Raw genomic sequence first — 19467 nt, 5'->3', positions numbered from 1 at the left:
TCAGCAGTTATATTGGTGGCCAGGCATGAAGCGTGATATCGCCCGATTTGTGTCAGAATGTCTGACATGTCAGCAGGTCAAAGCAGAACATCAGAGACCTGCAGGGTTGCTTAAGCCACTCCCTATTACCGAGTGGAAATGGGAGAACATTACCATGGACTTCGTTGTTGGCTTGCCGAGGACTGTGAGAGGTTCGAATGCTATTTGGGTTATCGTCGACCGTCTTACTAAGTCAGCGCACTTTTTGCCAGTAAGGACGAATTTCTCTATGACTCAGTATGCAGATTTGTATATCCGGGAGATAGTCAGACTACATGGTATCCCTATTTCCATAGTATCTGATAGAGATCCATGGTTTACTTCGTATTTTTGGAAGAGTCTCCACTCAGCTTTGGGGACGAAGCTTATGTTTAGCACTGCCTTTCACCCACAGACGGATGGACAGTCCGAGAGAGTGATTCAGATTCTAGAGGATCTTCTGAGGGCCTGTGTTATTGACTTCCATGATAGTTGGGAGTCGAGGTTACCATTGGTGGAATTTGCTTATAACAATAGATATCAGGCCACCATTGGTATGGCGCCTTACGAGGCACTCTATGGGAGACCGTGTAGATCAACGGTGTTATGGACCGAGATTGGTGAGAGGTCAGAGTTAGGACCCAAGATTATTCAGCAGACTGCCGAGGTTGTAGCCAAGATCCGCGATAGGATGAGGACTGCATAGAGTAGGCAGAAGAGTTATGCTGACCATAGGATGAGAGACTTGGAGTTCTCGGTGGGAGATCATGTGTTTGTCCGAGTAGCTCCTATGAAGGGTGTAATGAGATTTGGGATGAAAGGGAAATTAGCACCGAGATTCATAGGACCCTTCGAGATATTGGAAAGAGTAGGAAAATTTACTTATAGGGTGGCCTTGCCTCCTAACCTTGATGGAGTTCATAACGTCTTCCACGTATCGATGCTGAGGAAGTACGTCTCGAATCTGTCCCATGTGCTTAGCATGGAACCTCTTCAGTTATCTCCTCACATGACGTATGAGGAGAGGCCCACCCAGGTTTTGGATCGACAGGAAATGAGACTCCGTAACAAGTCGATTCCTATGATCAAAGTGAGATGGCAGAACCATTCAGAGGAAGAGGCCACTTGGGAAGCAGAGGCAGATATTAGGACTCGTTACCCAGAACTCTTTGGTAAGTCTTAATTTCGAGGACGAAATTCCATATTAGGGAGGGAGGAATTGTGACGCCTAAAAATTTTTAATTTAATTTTCATGCTTAAATTAGTCTTTAATATTTATTATTTTAATTATTTTAATTTTCTGTGATTAATTGGCTAAATATTATAATCTTTCGCGCATTAGAATTTATTATTTTGACTTTTTGCGTAGATTAACATTTTAATTCCTGGACTAGTAAAATCAATTTTAATATTTTAAATTTGGATTTTTAAGCTTGCATTTTTTTATTTATTTATTTAGTGCGATTTAAATTTTAGTCCTAATTTCTTTATTGGTTTGACATTTTTTAGTGTATAGCACTTTTCCCTAAATTTCTTAACACTTCCATTTTTCTAGGGTTACCTAATCTAGCACTTGAAATCAAGATTTAATCCTAGCCACACACAAAACTCACACCACACGCACAACACACACACAACATAGCCTAGATTTTTTCCCCTGTTTCATGGAGGCCACGACTTCGATTCTCTTCTTCTCTTAGCTCATCCATCTTCATTTTTTTTCCTTTGGTGATTCACTCCAAGCAATGGGGCGAGCTGGTTCATCTTCTTTTTAGCTTATTTCCAGCTCATTCAATCGACTCTACCTCCTAGCAACTCACGACAGCAAGCCCTTCGGACATTTGTGCTTGTTTGAAAATCTCAGAGCTTTCCATTTGGAATTTTATAGCTAGGCAAGGATGTTGGTTTCATTCTTCACTATGTGGATTATATTAGTTAGTATGTTGCATTTTTCAGGAAGTTTTGAAATTCATTCTCGATTTGTTTTGCCCTGATTCGAGAAATGCCTGTTCTACGATGCTATTTTTTCTCAGAAAATCGTTCATATTTTCTTGGCTCGAATTGTTGCTGTGATTTTCAAATTTATGTGTTACATTTGGTTGGTAGCTGTTCATAAGCATGTAGTTCGGTTATTTCGCGGATTTTCTTCACAGCTCGTGTTCAAATTCTTGCTTCAGATTTTTTTTACAGGGCTTGGTTCGATTTTTCCAGCTTTTCCTTTTTTCTTGTGGTGTTTAAAGTTTTCTGAGTTAATTATAACATTGAATTCGAATCATTTCCAGATATTTAGACTTCATGATACGTGATCGAATTCTCGGATTCTTTTGTAAGAGTGGGTGCCCAGTGAGCCAACTGTGTGGCTATGGGCTTTGTTGACTCTTTGTATAAACAATCTTTTGTTTAATATTATTTACACTTTTATGGCAATGACTTTATATTACTTCATATTGTTATATTGTGATATACTATTGTTGTTTTGATAAAGACCTTGAATATACTATAGTGTATGTAAGATGTGGTAGAACATGGAGATGTCTATCATGAAATACATCTTATAGTCACTGTATATTCTAAAACCGTTCCTAGTCGATTGAGCCGTCCGATAATAAGGATAAGGGTCGCTCGAGTTTGAGACTAGCATTTGCGATGCGGAGTACCACGTTTCATTGGTAGGGAACATGGAGATGTTCGAAGCATGCAAATGGATATTCATAGGATGAATAGTCGAACTACCCTATCCGGACTTTCCAAGTGGTTATCACTTATCGAGTGGATAAAGTCCGCGGTTTTGGTTGTACACCATTAGTCCTTACGACTTGAAACATCATGGAGACTCTATATGCTAGTACTGTGCTTTGACTCGTTTACCGACTCTGAGGGGGTCATCAGGTGTCGAGATTGGGTACAGTTACGACACATATAGGAGTCAATGCATTGTTGTCAAGGATTCACCACATACTTGCGAGTGTGGATATCCTATGCGATCTGAGGAGATATTAGTGTGACAAATCTCTGGCCAGAGTACTTGATGTGATTTAAGAAATGGTTTCTTAGTAGCACATGCGATGTCACTAATTTGATCTTCAAGATGCATTGCATAGTTATCGAATCTTGAGCGACTCTCGATATACCAATGGTTGTTGATTCGATCGGGATATATGGATGAAGGGACCGTACTGTACGTTAACCAAAATCTACTGGTTCTTGTAGGCACTATCAGTGATACCTAGGGAATCATGGGGCGATGTTGCTAGGCGCTTTACCATGATTCGTTGGGCAAGTCGGAAAGTGTTGTTCCGAGTCACAAGGAGTTGTGAGCCCACGGCTAGCTGTATCCCTGAACCATTGAGGGTCACACAGTGTAATGGAGTTTTAATCCCCGTTGAGATAGTTAAATTTAAAGAGTTAAATTTAATGAACTAAGGAGTTGGACTTCTTAAAATAAGAGTAAGGGAGTAGGATTTCCTAAAATGACATAGGGATGGACATTTTTGGAAACCACTGAATTCGGATTCAGGAAAATTTATTTTGACTTTAAAACGTGCAGAAATGGTTTCTGTGCACATTGGTGAAATCGTTTCATCAATCGGAGTCACGATGAATTTTATATTAATTTCTGAACGAGCGGGCTTTGCTTGTCGGGCCCCAGCTTATGACTAATGGGCCCTAAGGTGTTAGTGGCCTGCATTATAAATAAGTTATTTCAGTACAGAAATTACACACAACAGGTCATTATTTTTGAGAGCAATTTTTCGAAAACCCTAGCCTCTCAAAACGTTCTTTGGCCGCCCCCTCCCTACTCTGTCAGAGAAAATTCCGGTCTGTGATTTTGAATCGCAGTAAGGAATAACGAATCAAATTCGTGTATTCTCTTCGCAGAAAACTTCTGATAGATTTTCTAGTGCAATCTATCAGAGGGATTAAACCTCTGTTCGTGGACCTGATTGAAGGCGTTCATCGGTTCCAGGGAGAGACAACAAGAGCAGAATTGTTCTGTTGGTGTCCATTAATCTCGTTGCGAGATTTGAGGTAAAATTTATTTAATTGTTATTTAAATTTTACACACACGTAATTCAATCGATGAACGGTTGATACCCATACCATGGAAACGTTCCATGAAAAATTTTTAAACTTCCGCTGCACCGGGTATCAATCGTAATTGGTCTGGGAACTCGCCAGTTTTCCAACAGTGGTATCAGAGCCAGGTTGCTCAGATCAATCGATTGAATTAATCAATTGTACAAAATTTTTGAGTCTCGGTTTATGAAACAAAATAAATATTTTTAATAAAAAAAAAAAAAAATTTTTTCGGGGCAAAACCCGGGCAGCGATTGGATCGCTGCCCGGTGGGGCAGCAATTGTTGCTGCCCCGGGCGGCGCACGGCGCCGCCCAAAGGGGGCGCACAGCGCCGCCCAAGGCGGCGACCGTCGCCGCCCAGGGCGGCGCACGGCGCCGCCCAGGGCAGCGCTGTGCGCTGCCCAGCGCAGCACTGGGCGCTGCGCAGGGCAGCGCTCGGCGCTGCCCAGGGGCGGCGCTCGGCGCCGCCCAGCGCAGCGCTGGGCGCTGCGCAGGGCGGCGCTCGGCGCCGCCCAGGGCAGCGCACGGCGCCGCCCTAAGGGGGCAGCCGGGCTGCCCCCGGCCCGCGCCCCGGGTGCGGGCCAACCCGGGAGTGTCCCGGGTGGCCCGCGGGAAAAATTAATTTTTAATTTTTTATTAATTTTAATATTTAAAATTTTATTTTTGGTCCGGTCAAAAATTGTTTTTGATTGGTTCACGAGATTTCGGATCGAATTGTTCGAGTCCGTAAATTTTAAAATTGATTTTGAATAAATTTGAATTTTTGGAAAATTTTAATATTTTATCCGTAAATTGAATTTTGAAATCAATTATTTTGGTACAATTGATGATAAGATATGATCTTATGATATATTAGATAAAATATGATTTTATTTGTAAAATTGGATTTTATAGATAAAATATGATTTTATTTGATATGGAGATAAAATATGATTTTATATGTGAAATGTGATTTTATATATAAAATATGATTTTATCTTGTTTAAATTTGAATTGCCACAGCATGTTATCCAATAAATTAATTTTGAATTAAATGTTATTGGATAAGGATGATCGATTGCCATGACCAATTTTGTAGGTGTATGTTAGGAATTTACATTTTGTCTTTATTGTTGTTGGTTTTATTAATGGGCCTGGTTTATGGCCCGATATGAATGTCATATGTAATAAAAGTGGGCTTGGTTTATAGCCCGTTCCCACCCCCTAAAAATGTATCCCCTACTTGTCATTGTTATTTAATTGTAAATACATTAGATTTAGTGGGAGATCAAGATTTGAAGATGGTGGCCCAGCAGACAATGAAGACTGAAGAAATGTAAATTGGAAGCATATGTAATAGGATTGCATTTGCATACTGCATATTACCTAGGATTGGACTAAGACCCGTGATTGGCAACCACGGGTCAATTAGAAATGGAATCGATCATCCTATATAATATGTGATATTATGATTGTATGCATGTTTAGACATAAATTGCGTGAATCCGGCAATGCATGCAATAAATTAAAAATGATGAGACAAATATTTTTATAAATAAAATCCCTCATTTTAAATATGATTTAAAATTTATATCAAGATAAATAAAGGAAATTTAAATATTGTTTAAATGTTCCTACCTTCCATCAACGGTCAATGTATGTGATGCTACCCGCGGATACGGTCCGGCTCATATTATTGGGGGGCCCGTTCGTCGGAAAGCTGTACATTGGATCGACAAATGTTGTAAGTTGGGTGGAACTCCCATGGGATCGGCTCATATTATTGGGGGATCCACATGGCGACCGTCCATCACAACTTAATATTGATGGGTCATCTTGACATGTCACTTTAAACGGCGTCATATTATTGGGCCCTTATTGGACATGAGGTAAATACATGGGGGTTGCTTTGGAAGCAATTGGGCTCTACCTTTTGAGAATTATGGTTGGCTGATATTATTCGGGACCATAAGTTTGTCAATTGGACTCCATGTTCTCACTAAGGAAAAAGTTTCCCGTTTTCACTAGAGGGTGGTGAAATCGTTAAAATAGTGGGAGTGAGATTCATAAAATTAAATTCGCCTATTTTATGTCTTAGTAAATTGTTAAACAATCATTGATATATGTCTGTTTTTTCTTTTCAGTATTTCACACAATGAATTCGCGAAATCCTTTATTCTCGATCCTCGAACAAAACAAGCTGACTGGCGCCAACTATACGGAATGGTTCCGGAAGTTGAAGATTGTCTTAACTTCGGAGAAAATGCTCTACGTGTTAGAGAAAGCACCTCCGAAGGAAGCACCAGCTGACATAAGTCCGGAGGAATTGGCCAAACTTGATGCATGGTGTGACCATGACATCAAGACCAAATGCTATATGCAAGCCTCGATGTCTGATGAACTCCAGAGGCGATTTGAGGACACGGTGAATGCTGCTGACATTCACACGCAACTCAAGGAACTTTTTGGGGCTCAGTCGAGGGCTGAAAGGTTCTCTACTGTTAAGGAGTTGATGACGTGCCGCATGCGTGAAGGGACTTCGGTCCGTGATCATGGGGTACGAGTGATTTGGCTCATACAGAAGTTAGCGACCCTTGATTTGGTGTTGGAGCATGAACTCAATGTGGACTTGCTGCTTCTATCTCTTCCTTCTTCATTTGATGGATTCGTGATAAATTTTAATATGAACAAGATAGAGGCCACCCTTGAAGAGATGGTCAATATGCTCGTTACATATGAATCCACACTTAAGAAGGATAAGCCAGCTTTCTTGGTGGGCTCCTCATCTTCTGCTAAGAAGGGGCCAAGTATGAAGGGCAAGAAACGTTCTGCCCCACCCAAGAAAGTGGAACCCGAGAAGAAGCAAAAGACAAAGGCTTCAAACGATGGAAAATCCAAGGATGTTTGCCATTACTGCAAGAAGCCGGGTCATTGGAAGCGCAACTGCAAGGAGTATCTTGAGCAGTTGGGAACTGCAAAGGGTATGTTCTATATCGAAATAAACATGTCACTTAATACAACTTCTTGGGTATTGGATACCGGATGTGGTTCTCACATTTGCAATGATTTGCAGGTGATGACAAGAAGTCGCAGGCTTAGAATGGGTGAGACCCAGCTGAGGCTCGGGAATGGTTCCAGAGTTGAAGCTACGGCCATTGGAGATGTTTGTTTGATTTTGCAGAATGGTTTTAAATTATTGTTGAGAGATGTTTTATTTGTGCCAGATTTAATTAAAAACATTATTTCTATTTCTATGCTTGATAGAGATGGTTATTCTTGTAATTTTGTGAATGGGATTTGCAGTATTTACAAGAATGAATGTTTAATTGGAAATGGACAACTTGAAAACGATCTATACAATTTAAAACTAAAAGACGTTCCAGTAAATTGTATTGACAAACCGGCGACAACAAACAAAAGGAAAATCGATAGTCAAAACCCGACAAACCTTTGGCACGCTAGACTAGGTCATATTTCCTCAAGGAGGATGAACAAGCTAGTGGGAGAGGGCATGTTTGATATGTCTGATATTAACTCTCTACCTACTTGTGAATCCTGCCTAAAAGGGAAAATGACTAAATCTCCTTTTAAGGGGAAGCCTGAACGTAGTCAAAATCTGTTGGATTTGATCCATACAGATGTTTGTGGACCATTTAGAGTTGGGACTCAATATGGCCACACCTACTTCATTACCTTTACTGACGATTATTCAAGGTATGGGTATTTATATTTAATGAAATATAAGTCTGAAGCATTTGAAAAGTTCAAAGAATTCAAGGCTGAAGTAGAAAACAAGCTAGGTAAAAGTATTAAAGCACTTCGATCGGATCGAGGTGGAGAATACTTGAGTACCGAGTTTTTGGACTATCTAAAAGAGAATGGGATTCTCTCTCAGTGGACTCCTCCTATGACACCACAGCTTAATGGTGTATCGGAGCGTCGTAATCGAACTTTGTTGGACATGGTTCGATCCATGATGAGCTTCACTGAGCTTCCACCTTCGTTTTGGGGCTATGCGCTTGAAACGGCGGTATTGTTGTTGAACAACGTCCACACTAAAGCAGTGGACAAAACACCATACGAGTTATGGAATGGCAAAGCTCCTAAGTATTCGTACTTGAGGATTTGGGGATGTCCTGCTTACGTGAAGCGGACAGTGGGAGATAAGTTGGATAGTCGATCCAGCCTGTGTTATTTTGTGGGGTATCCGAAGAATTCAATCGGATATTATTTCTATTATCCTGCTGAAACAAAGGTGTTTGTTTCGCGGAATGCCACCTTCTTGGAGAAGGAGTTCTTATTGGATAAGAAAGGCGAGATGATGGAACTCGAAGAAGTTCGAGAAGAACCAGAAATACAAAATAACGATCCCACACCTCAGGAACCATTGCTGGACACGCCTGCACCTAGAAGATCCGAGAGGACTTCTAGACCTCCAGTTCGATATGGTCTTCTTCTTGAAGAGGGTCAAGATGAACCCGACATTGGATGTGATCCAAGAAGCTTCAAGGAAGCAATTTCTGATGCGGATTCGAATTTATGGCTTGAAGCTATGCAATCAGAATTGGATTCGATGCATACTAACCAAGTCTGGACTTTAGTGGATCCTCCCGATGGAATTGTTCCAATAGGGTGTAAATGGATCTACAAAAGAAAGCTTGGGCCTGATGGTAAGGTATTGACCTACAAGGCGCGATTGGTGGCGAAAGGTTATACTCAAAGGCAAGGAGTTGACTATGACGAAACCTTTTCACCAGTTGCAATGTTCAAGTCCATAAGAATCCTTATTGCCATAGCTGCATGGTATGACTATGAGATATGGCAAATGGATGTGAAGACTGCTTTTCTTAATGGAGACATTAAGGAAGAAATCTATATGAAGCAGCCTGAGGGGTACACATCCATGGGAAGCGAGCATAAGGTATGCAAGCTTCAGAGATCAATTTATGGTCTAAAACAAGCATCAAGAAGTTGGAACCAGAAATTTGATGAAACAATTAAAGACTTTGGTTTCATCAAGAACCCGGAGGAACCTTGCGTGTACAAGAAAGTAGTTAAGGATGCGGTGACATTCTTAGTACTTTATGTTGATGACATCCTACTCATTGGGAATGATGTAGGGATGTTGCAGTCAACAAAGATATGGTTATCAGGTAGATTTTCGATGAAGGATTTGGGTGAGGCATCCTACATTCTTGGGATACAGATCTATAGGGATAGATCTAAGAGAATGATAGGACTCACTCAATCAACCTACATCGATACCATATTGAAACGGTTTTCAATGGATGGGTCCAAGAGAGGACATCTACCCATGTGTCATGGAGTTTCTCTATCCAAGTCTATGTGTCCCAAGACTGATGCAGAGATAGAGAATATGACACATGTACCATATGCGTCAGCTATAGGTAGTATCATGTATGGGATGATATCTACCAGACCGGATGTAGCATTTGCTCTGAGTGTCACGAGCAGATATCAGTCTAATCCTGGTCAGATGCATTGGAAAGCCGTGAAGGACATTCTTAAGTACTTGCGAAGGACTAAGAATATGTTCATGGTTTATGGAGGACGAGAACTCAAACTGGAAGGCTATACCGACTCTAGCTTCCAAAGTGATGTGGATGACTCGAAGTCAACCTCTGGATTTGTGTTCATGCTCAATGGCGGTGCTGTCTCTTGGAAGAGTTCCAAGCAGGACACCACAGCGGATTCCACCACTGAGGCTGAATACATTGCAGCATCAGCTGCTGCTAAAGAGGCCGTTTGGATGAGGAATTTCGTCCAAGAGTTGGGCGTCATTCCTGAATTTGTTGGTCCAGTCCCGGTGTACTGCGACAACACGGGTGCCGTTGCTCAAGCAAAGGAACCAAGGTCTCATCAAAGATCCAAACACGTACTGAGGAAATACCACATAATCCGGGAGATTGTGGAAAGAGGAGACATCAGTGTCGAACGAGTGGCCTCTGCAGACAATATCGCTGATCCACTTACTAAGCCTTTGCCAGGACCATTGTTTGACAAACATCGCGAAGCAATGGGTCTACGTAGTATGACTAGTTGGCTATAGGGCAAGTGGGAGATTGTAAGAGTGGGTGCCCAGTGAGCCAACTGTGTGGCTATGGGCTTTGTTGACTCTTTGTATAAACAATCTTTTGTTTAATATTATTTACACTTTTATGGCAATGACTTTATATTACTTCATATTGTTATATTGTGATATACTATTGTTGTTTTGATAAAGACCTTGAATATACTATAGTGTATGTAAGATGTGGTAGAACATGGAGATGTCTATCATGAAATACATCTTATAGTCACTGTATATTCTAAAACCGTTCCTAGTCGATTGAGCCGTCCGATAATAAGGATAAGGGTCGCTCGAGTTTGAGACTAGCATTTGCGATGCGGAGTACCACGTTTCATTGGTAGGGAACATGGAGATGTTCGAAGCATGCAAATGGATATTCATAGGATGAATAGTCGAACTACCCTATCCGGACTTTCCAAGTGGTTATCACTTATCGAGTGGATAAAGTCCGCGGTTTTGGTTGTACACCATTAGTCCTTACGACTTGAAACATCATGGAGACTCTATATGCTAGTACTGTGCTTTGACTCGTTTACCGACTCTGAGGGGGTCATCAGGTGTCGAGATTGGGTACAGTTACGACACATATAGGAGTCAATGCATTGTTGTCAAGGATTCACCACATACTTGCGAGTGTGGATATCCTATGCGATCTGAGGAGATATTAGTGTGACAAATCTCTGGCCAGAGTACTTGATGTGATTTAAGAAATGGTTTCTTAGTAGCACATGCGATGTCACTAATTTGATCTTCAAGATGCATTGCATAGTTATCGAATCTTGAGCGACTCTCGATATACCAATGGTTGTTGATTCGATCGGGATATATGGATGAAGGGACCGTACTGTACGTTAACCAAAATCTACTGGTTCTTGTAGGCACTATCAGTGATACCTAGGGAATCATGGGGCGATGTTGCTAGGCGCTTTACCATGATTCGTTGGGCAAGTCGGAAAGTGTTGTTCCGAGTCACAAGGAGTTGTGAGCCCACGACTAGCTGTATCCCTGAACCATTGAGGGTCACACAGTGTAATGGAGTTTTAATCCCCGTTGAGATAGTTAAATTTAAAGAGTTAAATTTAATGAACTAAGGAGTTGGACTTCTTAAAATAAGAGTAAGGGAGTAGGATTTCCTAAAATGACATAGGGATGGACATTTTTGGAAACCACTGAATTCGGATTCAGGAAAATTTATTTTGACTTTAAAACGTGCAGAAATGGTTTCTGTGCACATTGGTGAAATCGTTTCATCAATCGGAGTCACGATGAATTTTATATTAATTTCTGAACGAGCGGGCTTTGCTTGTCGGGCCCCAGCTTATGACTAATGGGCCCTAAGGTGTTAGTGGCCTGCATTATAAATAAGTTATTTCAGTACAGAAATTACACACAACAGGTCATTATTTTTGAGAGCAATTTTTCGAAAACCCTAGCCTCTCAAAACGTTCTTTGGCCGCCCCCTCCCTACTCTGTCAGAGAAAATTCCGGTCTGTGATTTTGAATCGCAGTAAGGAATAACGAATCAAATTCGTGTATTCTCTTCGCAGAAAACTTCTGATAGATTTTCTAGTGCAATCTATCAGAGGGATTAAACCTCTGTTCGTGGACCTGATTGAAGGCGTTCATCGGTTCCAGGGAGAGACAACAAGAGCAGAATTGTTCTGTTGGTGTCCATTAATCTCGTTGCGAGATTTGAGGTAAAATTTATTTAATTGTTATTTAAATTTTACACACACGTAATTCAATCGATGAACGGTTGATACCCATACCATGGAAACGTTCCATGAAAAATTTTTAAACTTCCGCTGCACCGGGTATCAATCGTAATTGGTCTGGGAACTCGCCAGTTTTCCAACATCTTTTGCTTGTGGTTCGATTCAAGTTTTCCAGATTATGTACATGCTTTCGAATTTGAGCACTTGGTGTTTGTTGTGTCGATGCGGATGGTGATTTAGAGCTACCATGGATGATATGTAGTTCACATGGTAGCGTTAAGATGTGTGAAGTTTGGAATGTGAGTTGGTTTGGAGGAAAATTCGAATGGCCTAGAGATAGAGGGCTCGGTTTGGGTTGGTTCGTGGGGCTGTGATTGGGCTGGTCATGTTGAGTTTCAAGGCAAGTTTTGGGTGAGCTAAAACATTGTTTTGGGCTAGGATAGTGGTTGGAGTTGTAGTCATTTACCTATGGGTGTTGGTTGATTTTGTAAAAGAAGCATGAGCAGATTTTTCGAGAGTGAGTGGGCTGTCCGGGAGCCGTTTTAAAACAAGGTCTAAACTTGGGTTTTTGGTTAAGGGCTCGGGTTCGGAAATGGTATAGGATATTGGGAATATGTTTTTTAAGCGAGAATCAATTCAGTTAAGTTTGGGCCGAGATTTAGGTTTTTAGTGGATAAGACGCAGAAATGTATTTGAGAATAAGTGGCTGCTTCCCGGAAACCATTTTTTTAAAAAATTAACTCTTAGGAAATAAATTCCGAGGATGATCTTCCTAATTAGTTCTAAGTGTCGTGGAGTCGTGGTTTCAAGTGAAATCCTTTTTGGATAGGAATCGGTAAGTTATAAATTTTACGGGTAAACCTCTCAAATTTGTCGAAAGTGATATTGTTGGGTTGAATTTTCCATCCTTTGGTTTAGTTCCTAAATCACCATCCCGGTCTCTCTTGCGTGAGTCATATTCATGATTATCGATCAATATTTTTGCATGTACATCACATTTACATATGCATGCTAAGTCTTGTAATTATGGATAAAAGAAAATATTTTTTTTACAAACGAGGTGAGTTGATTGTGACTACAGTAAAATTCATGTGTTTGGACGGGCTGAGAGACGTCTTAGCTTCCCTTACCGAAATTCATGTGTATGGACAGGTTAGGAGAAATCTTGACTTCCCATACCAACCACAGGGCAAGAAGAGTTGGGTGTTATCCTGACTTCCTAACGGCATAGTGCACTGCAACCATGATCATGATTGAAACCCACAGAGTCACAATTCAAGGATCTAAGTTCTCAGTTTCAGTTCAAGTCATTTATGTACATGTTCAGCGCAGTATATTCAGTTTCATATTTCATGTTTGACTTAGACATGCATATGTTACATTCATATTCATGTCATTTACTCAGAAAACATCTTTTTAAGTTTAAGGGCACAATAGTATTTTTATTACAAGTTATTTTTAATCTTCCCGTGTTTGTTTTATGTAGTACTCGTTATCCCCCCCATATTCTTGCTGAGTCTTTCGACTCACTCCACTTATTTGTTTTCAGGTGATGACTATTATTTAGAGGCTGAGGGGCAGGATCCCCAGAGCGAGGTCGCCGGTGGTGCAGACCCTTGACCGACGTGCTTTAGTTGTTCCACAAACTCTGATGTTGTCCTTTTTATTTATGAGTGGAATATTTTCTTACACTGTCTGTCGTTTGCAGGAGGTGTTTTCCCTGCTTTAAAACTTTTGGAATGTAAACTTAACATTTTTATTCCGCAACTGATTGGGATAAACTTCCCCTATCTAGATTTTTTGATTACCATATTTGGATTAGATTTATCAGGCGTCTGTTTCTTTTGCTGAATTGCTGTCTATGACAGGTTGGCTACGTAATAGTTTCAAATGGGTCATGGCAAAATTTTTGAAAAATTCCGTATTTTCTTTATTAAATTAAATCATTATATTAGTGGTATCTATCGAGACGTTTCACAATTTATGTAGAAAACTTGGATATTTATTTGAGATTTTCTAGACTTGATTTTATTTTATTGATTATCGAATTTATATTTGTCTTGTGAATTACCTGACCAGTTTTTTGTTCACATGTTAATTGATTCCAATTCGACAGAGGAGGTTTCGATTTTGATCACTCAATAATCAACATATTGTAAAACCAACTAGAAATAGAATTTGGTTTTATTATGCGGTTTGGTTGTAAACTGAATTATCACGGTTCGTCATGCATTCAAATTTGATTAGAATTACGAAAGATTAATCCGTCAATATTTGAATAGGTTTGATTGGGCTAGAAATAGTCCTTTGAATAATTTTGGAGAATTCCCGTGAATTAAGATTAAGTCTGAGTCTTAAATCGACTTCTTGTTACATGAATTTTTTGGTACCTACGTGAGTTCTTGATCGAGCTTTTCCCAAATTGAATTTTAATCCAAAATTGTTGCTGCGTTATTATTGAGTTGAATTTTAATTTCAATTGAATTTCTTAGTTAAAATCTAAAACCACACTTTTTGATTAGTATAGATTAAGTAGAAATAATCAGGTCCTCGTCAAGTAATTAACAGAAACCTACCGCCAGTTACTCCTTCGAACGAGCAAGCTAGTACCGAAACTGATCAGATGGACGTCATAGCGACGCCTATGAAAACCTTACTGAAGATGTTTCAGTCGTTTAACCCACCAATCTTGCAGGGTACATAGAATCCGGTTGACTGTGAGAGCTGTTTGGACGATATAGATCAGCTTTTTGATTCTCTTGACTATTCTGATGACCGCCGAACCAGGTTGGTTATTCATCAGCTACGAGGTGTTGCTAAGAACTGGTGGATCACGTCGAAGAGAGCCATTGAAAATCGAGGTACTGCTATTAACTGGAATCTTTTCAAATCTGAGTTTTATAAGCGGTTTTTCCCAGTTTCATACCGAAAGGATAAGGGAGCCGAGTTTGCCACTCTGAGGTAAGGGAACTTGAACATCGAAGAGCATGTATCCAAGTTTGATAGTTTGCTGAGATTTGCACCGCACATTGCCGACAACGAAGAAACAAAAGCCGATCAGTTCATCAATGGCTTGTACCCCGAGATCTTCACGTTGGTAAACACTACTAGGCCCGATAACTTTGCGGATGCCATGAATCATGCATAGGGAGCGGAAGCATGTTTGATGAGACAGAGAGGAAATCATATGGTACCTCAGCAGCAGAGAGAGTCTCAGAACCAACCGTCTCAGTATCAGAACTAGCCATCGCAGTATCAGAACCAACCACAGAGTTTTTAAGGAGGAAGCAGTGGGGGTAACAGAAAGGATCATTTCAGAGAAAAAGGGAAACATTTCAAGAAACAGGGGAACAGTTCTTCTAGATCCAGTGGCTCCAAGAAATTTGGTTCAGGACAGAGTTCCTAATTTTCAAATTTGTTCTGCAACAAGTGTAGAGGCAGACACTCCCAAGGGCAGTGTGTAGGAGTCTTCGGGAAGTGCAATATCTGTCAACAGCCAGGACACTTTGCTAAGGTGTGTTCTCAGCGAGGTAAAGATCGAGCTCAGAGTGGGAGTTCTAATAGACCTTCAGCTCAGCCGGAGAGGCAGACTTCTGCAGTTCACTCCTTCCAGCCTCAGCAGTAGAATAGATAGGGAGGTAACCCGAGTGCAAAGCAGCCTCCGAGACAGCAGGCACGAGTCTTTGCTCTGACAGAGGATCAGGCTGAGGCAGCACCTGGCGATGTTATAGCAGGTAACTGTTCGATTTTTGGTTTTTCTGCTCATGTATTGATAGATACGGGTGTGTCTCACTCTTTTATATCTGAGAAATTGTTTTGATGTATGCCTTGCCTTGTGAGCCTTTACCTGCTGTAGTAGCTGTTACTTCACCTTTGGGTGGGGGAATTGTGTCCTTAAGATTTGTTCGGAACTTTGAACTTCGTTTCGAAGGTAACGTGATTAGTTTTGATTGTATTGTGCTTGGGTTGTCAGATTTTGACTGTATTATCGGTATATATGCTTTGACCAAGTACATGGCTACCGTTGACTGTTTTCAGAAAGTAGTCCGTTTTAGATCGGAGACGGCACAGGAGTGGACATTATTCGGTAAGGGTTCTCGATCCAAAATTCCTTTAATATCTGTTTTGTCGATGTCTCGTTTGTTACAGAAAGGAGCAGAGGGATTCTTGATCTATGTAGTAGATGTCCTAAAATCTAGCCCAGAATTGGTTGATATACCAGTGGTTAGAGAATTTGTTGACGTCTTTCCAGACGAGATTCCTGGATTGCCGCCTATTCGAGAGATCGAATTCAGCATTGATTTATTTTCAGGTACTCAACCTATTTCAAAAGCTACTTATCGTATGGCACCGGTCGAATTGAGAGAATTGAAAGAACAGCTAGAGGATTTGATTTCCAAGGGATACATCAGACCTAGTTTGTCACCTTGGGGTGCTCCTGTTCTCTTTGTGCGAAAGAAGGATGGTTCTATGCGGCTCTATATTGATTTTCGTCAACTAAATCAAGCGACAGTAAAGAATAGGTATCCTTTACCTCGAATAGATGACCTTTTTGATCAACTGTTGGGTTCTTCTGTCTATTCAAAGATTGATCTAAGGTCGGGATTTCATCAGCTGAGAGTGCGAGAGGAAGATATTCCTAAGACCGCATTCAGAACGAGGTATGGTCATTTCGAGTTTATAGTCATGCCGTTCGGTTTGACTAGCTCTCCAGCGGTTTTTATGGGTTTGATGAACCGTATCTTTCAGCGTTATTTGGATGAGTTTGTTATTATCTTCATCGATGATATTCTTATCTATTCGAAGAACCGTACTGACCATGCAGAGCATTTGAGGATCGTCTTGTAGACTTTGCGGGCTGAACAGTTGTTTGCTAAGATATCTAAGCATGAGTTCTGGTTGGACCGAGTTGTCTTCCTCTATCATATTATTTCAGGAGATGGGATTTCTGTCGATCCCAACAAGATCGAAGCGGTTATGAATTGGCCTAGACCGACATCAGTGCCTGAGATCAGAAGCTTTATGGGTTTAGCTGGTTATTATCGCCGATTCATCAAGGGATTCTCATCTATTGCAAAGCCGATTACCCAGCTGACTCAGAAGAATGCGCCTTTTATCTGGACTGCAGATTGTGAGGCTAGTTTTGTTGATCTGAAGAAAAGACTGACCAGTGCTCTGATTCTTTCTATTCTATCAGGTACTGGAGGTTTTACCGTTTATTGCAATGCCTTTCATTGAGCTTGGGATGTGTTATTGTGCAACATAAGCACGTGATAGCGTATGCATCGACGCAGCTGAAGCCGCATGAGGCTCATTATCCGGTTCATGATCTTGAACTCACTGCGATCGTATTTGCTTTGAAGATCTGGCGTCACTATCTGTATGGTGAGTCTTTCGAGATCTTTTTTGATCATAAGAGCCTTAAGTATTTTTTTTCACAGGTGGAACTTAATATGAGACAGAGAAGATGGTTAGATTTGTTGAAGGATTTCGACTGTGAAATCAAATACTACCCGAGAAAGTCGAATGCAGCTGTAGATGCCTTGAGCCAAAAGCTTTGTTCTTTATCTCTTTATACTATCGGTGTTTCTCAGTTGATAGATGATTGTTGCACTTTTGGTTTGGAGTTTGAAATAGACAGGAAGACGATCAGAGTATTTGCTATTAAAGCCGAGCCAGAGTTATTTATTTTGATCAAAGAAGCACAGAAGTCTGATACGAGCACTCAGAATTCAGTAGAGAAAGTCAGATCAGGGCATCAGTCGCAACTCCAGGTTAGAGATGATGTTTTGTTTGTGAATAATCGTATTGTTGTGCCCGATGTTTTGGAGTTGAGGCAGCGTATTCTCCGAGAGGCACATTGCAGTCAGTTCAGTATTCATCCTGGAGGTCGGAAGATGTATAACGATATGAAGAATCAGTTATGGTGGAAGAAGATGAAGAGCGATGTTGTGATATTTTTATCCCAATGTTTTAACTGTCAACAAGTGAAAGCAGAGAGGAAGCGACCGGGTGGTCTGTTGCATAGTATATCAGTTCCTCAATGGAAATGGGATCACATTTTGATGGATTTCGTCACGAAGATACCGCGTTCTATTCAAGGATGCGATGCTATTTGGATAGTGATCGACAGATTGACAAAGTCTGCTTTCTTTATTCCGTAAAGGATTGTAGTAACCCAGATTCCATTTTAAGATAATAATATGTTAAACAAGATTAAGGGTTAGTAATTAACCAATTCCGGGGTTTAATTGGACTTCAAAATTAAGAATTGGATTCCAAAGTTTTGGCCAGTTTGGACGGTCCGAAGAGGACTTCGGACAATCCGAACATAGCAAGCTGGGGCCTCCAAAGAAAGGCATGTTGACTTCGGAGTTAAGGCACGTTCGGATGGTCCGAACTAGGATCGGATGGCCCGAACTCCCTTGTGCGAAGCAGGCAGGATTACTCAGCCATGGATTTTGACAAAGTGTCGGATTTAGAACACTTCGGACGGCCCGAAGTGGCGATCGGACAGTCCAAACTCGACGTGTCTCGCATGTAGGCAGTGAGCTGGATCGGACGATCCGAACATGATTTTGGAGGCTCCGAACTTGATCGGAAATTTTCCTATAAATAGGGCTCATTCGGATTCATTTTGAATTATGAATTCCGAGTTTCCTTCTTCAGTTATATAGTGTGATATATACATTTGAGGGCCCTATCGGTTATAATAAAAGTTCTGGAATAACCAAGGCGTGGTTATAGTCATCCAGGACTAGCGACTCCAAAGGGCTTAATACGGACGAAGGTATGGTACGAGAATCTATTTAAGTTTTGGGAGTACTTATTAGCTTAGTTAATGCTTATAGAACTTGTGTAGTGATACGGTGAACTTTTGAATATAGGCTTGGAACTTAGGATACTAATAAGACTTGAACTAGCCTAGAGGTACGTACACAGTGACTGAGATTGCCACCGAGTATACATGTTTATATGTTGCATTTATTTGGCATTATTATGTGGCATGATGCATGTTTTACCGCTTTCTATATTCATAAATCATGTGCACATACACGTTGAGCCTATAACTTGTTATACCTGATTATAGAGCCGCTCAGCTCTATACTCGATATTCTGTCACTGAGAGTACCGCGATGGCGGGGACATGTATGTCTGACTACTCTGGTGTACTAGACAAGTGTGGTTGCACCCAGAGGTTGATCCGTGCGGTGGCAGCACTCATGTGGCGCGGGTACTGAGCATGACTTTTCAGATGACCTTTTACCAGTCATCACGTTGCATGCATCATATATATGTTTTCTCATGTTTATGTACTGGGCGTTAGCGCTCACGTCCTAGTTGTTATCTTGGACACCCTATTCCACGGGGCAGGTCACAGGATGGACGGAGCCGGTAGTTCGAGGCAGGACTAGAGAGTCGGAGCTTTACAGGGGATTTTATACAACATGATTGGTTTAGCTGTATAAATGTTTTAGACAGTTTTATTTTGATATTTTTGATATGGTTGTATCACTACAGTATTAAGCCTGGATATGTTTTTACTAAGCTGATATGTAAATTATGGATTATGTTTCCGGACGTTG

The sequence above is a fragment of the Henckelia pumila genome, chromosome 1 (genome assembly GCF_033568475.1).
Source record: "Henckelia pumila isolate YLH828 chromosome 1, ASM3356847v2, whole genome shotgun sequence".
In the NCBI taxonomy this organism is placed as follows: domain Eukaryota; kingdom Viridiplantae; phylum Streptophyta; class Magnoliopsida; order Lamiales; family Gesneriaceae; genus Henckelia; species Henckelia pumila.
The sequence above is the reverse complement of the archived record's forward strand: the minus strand, read 5'-3'. Positions refer to the sequence as shown.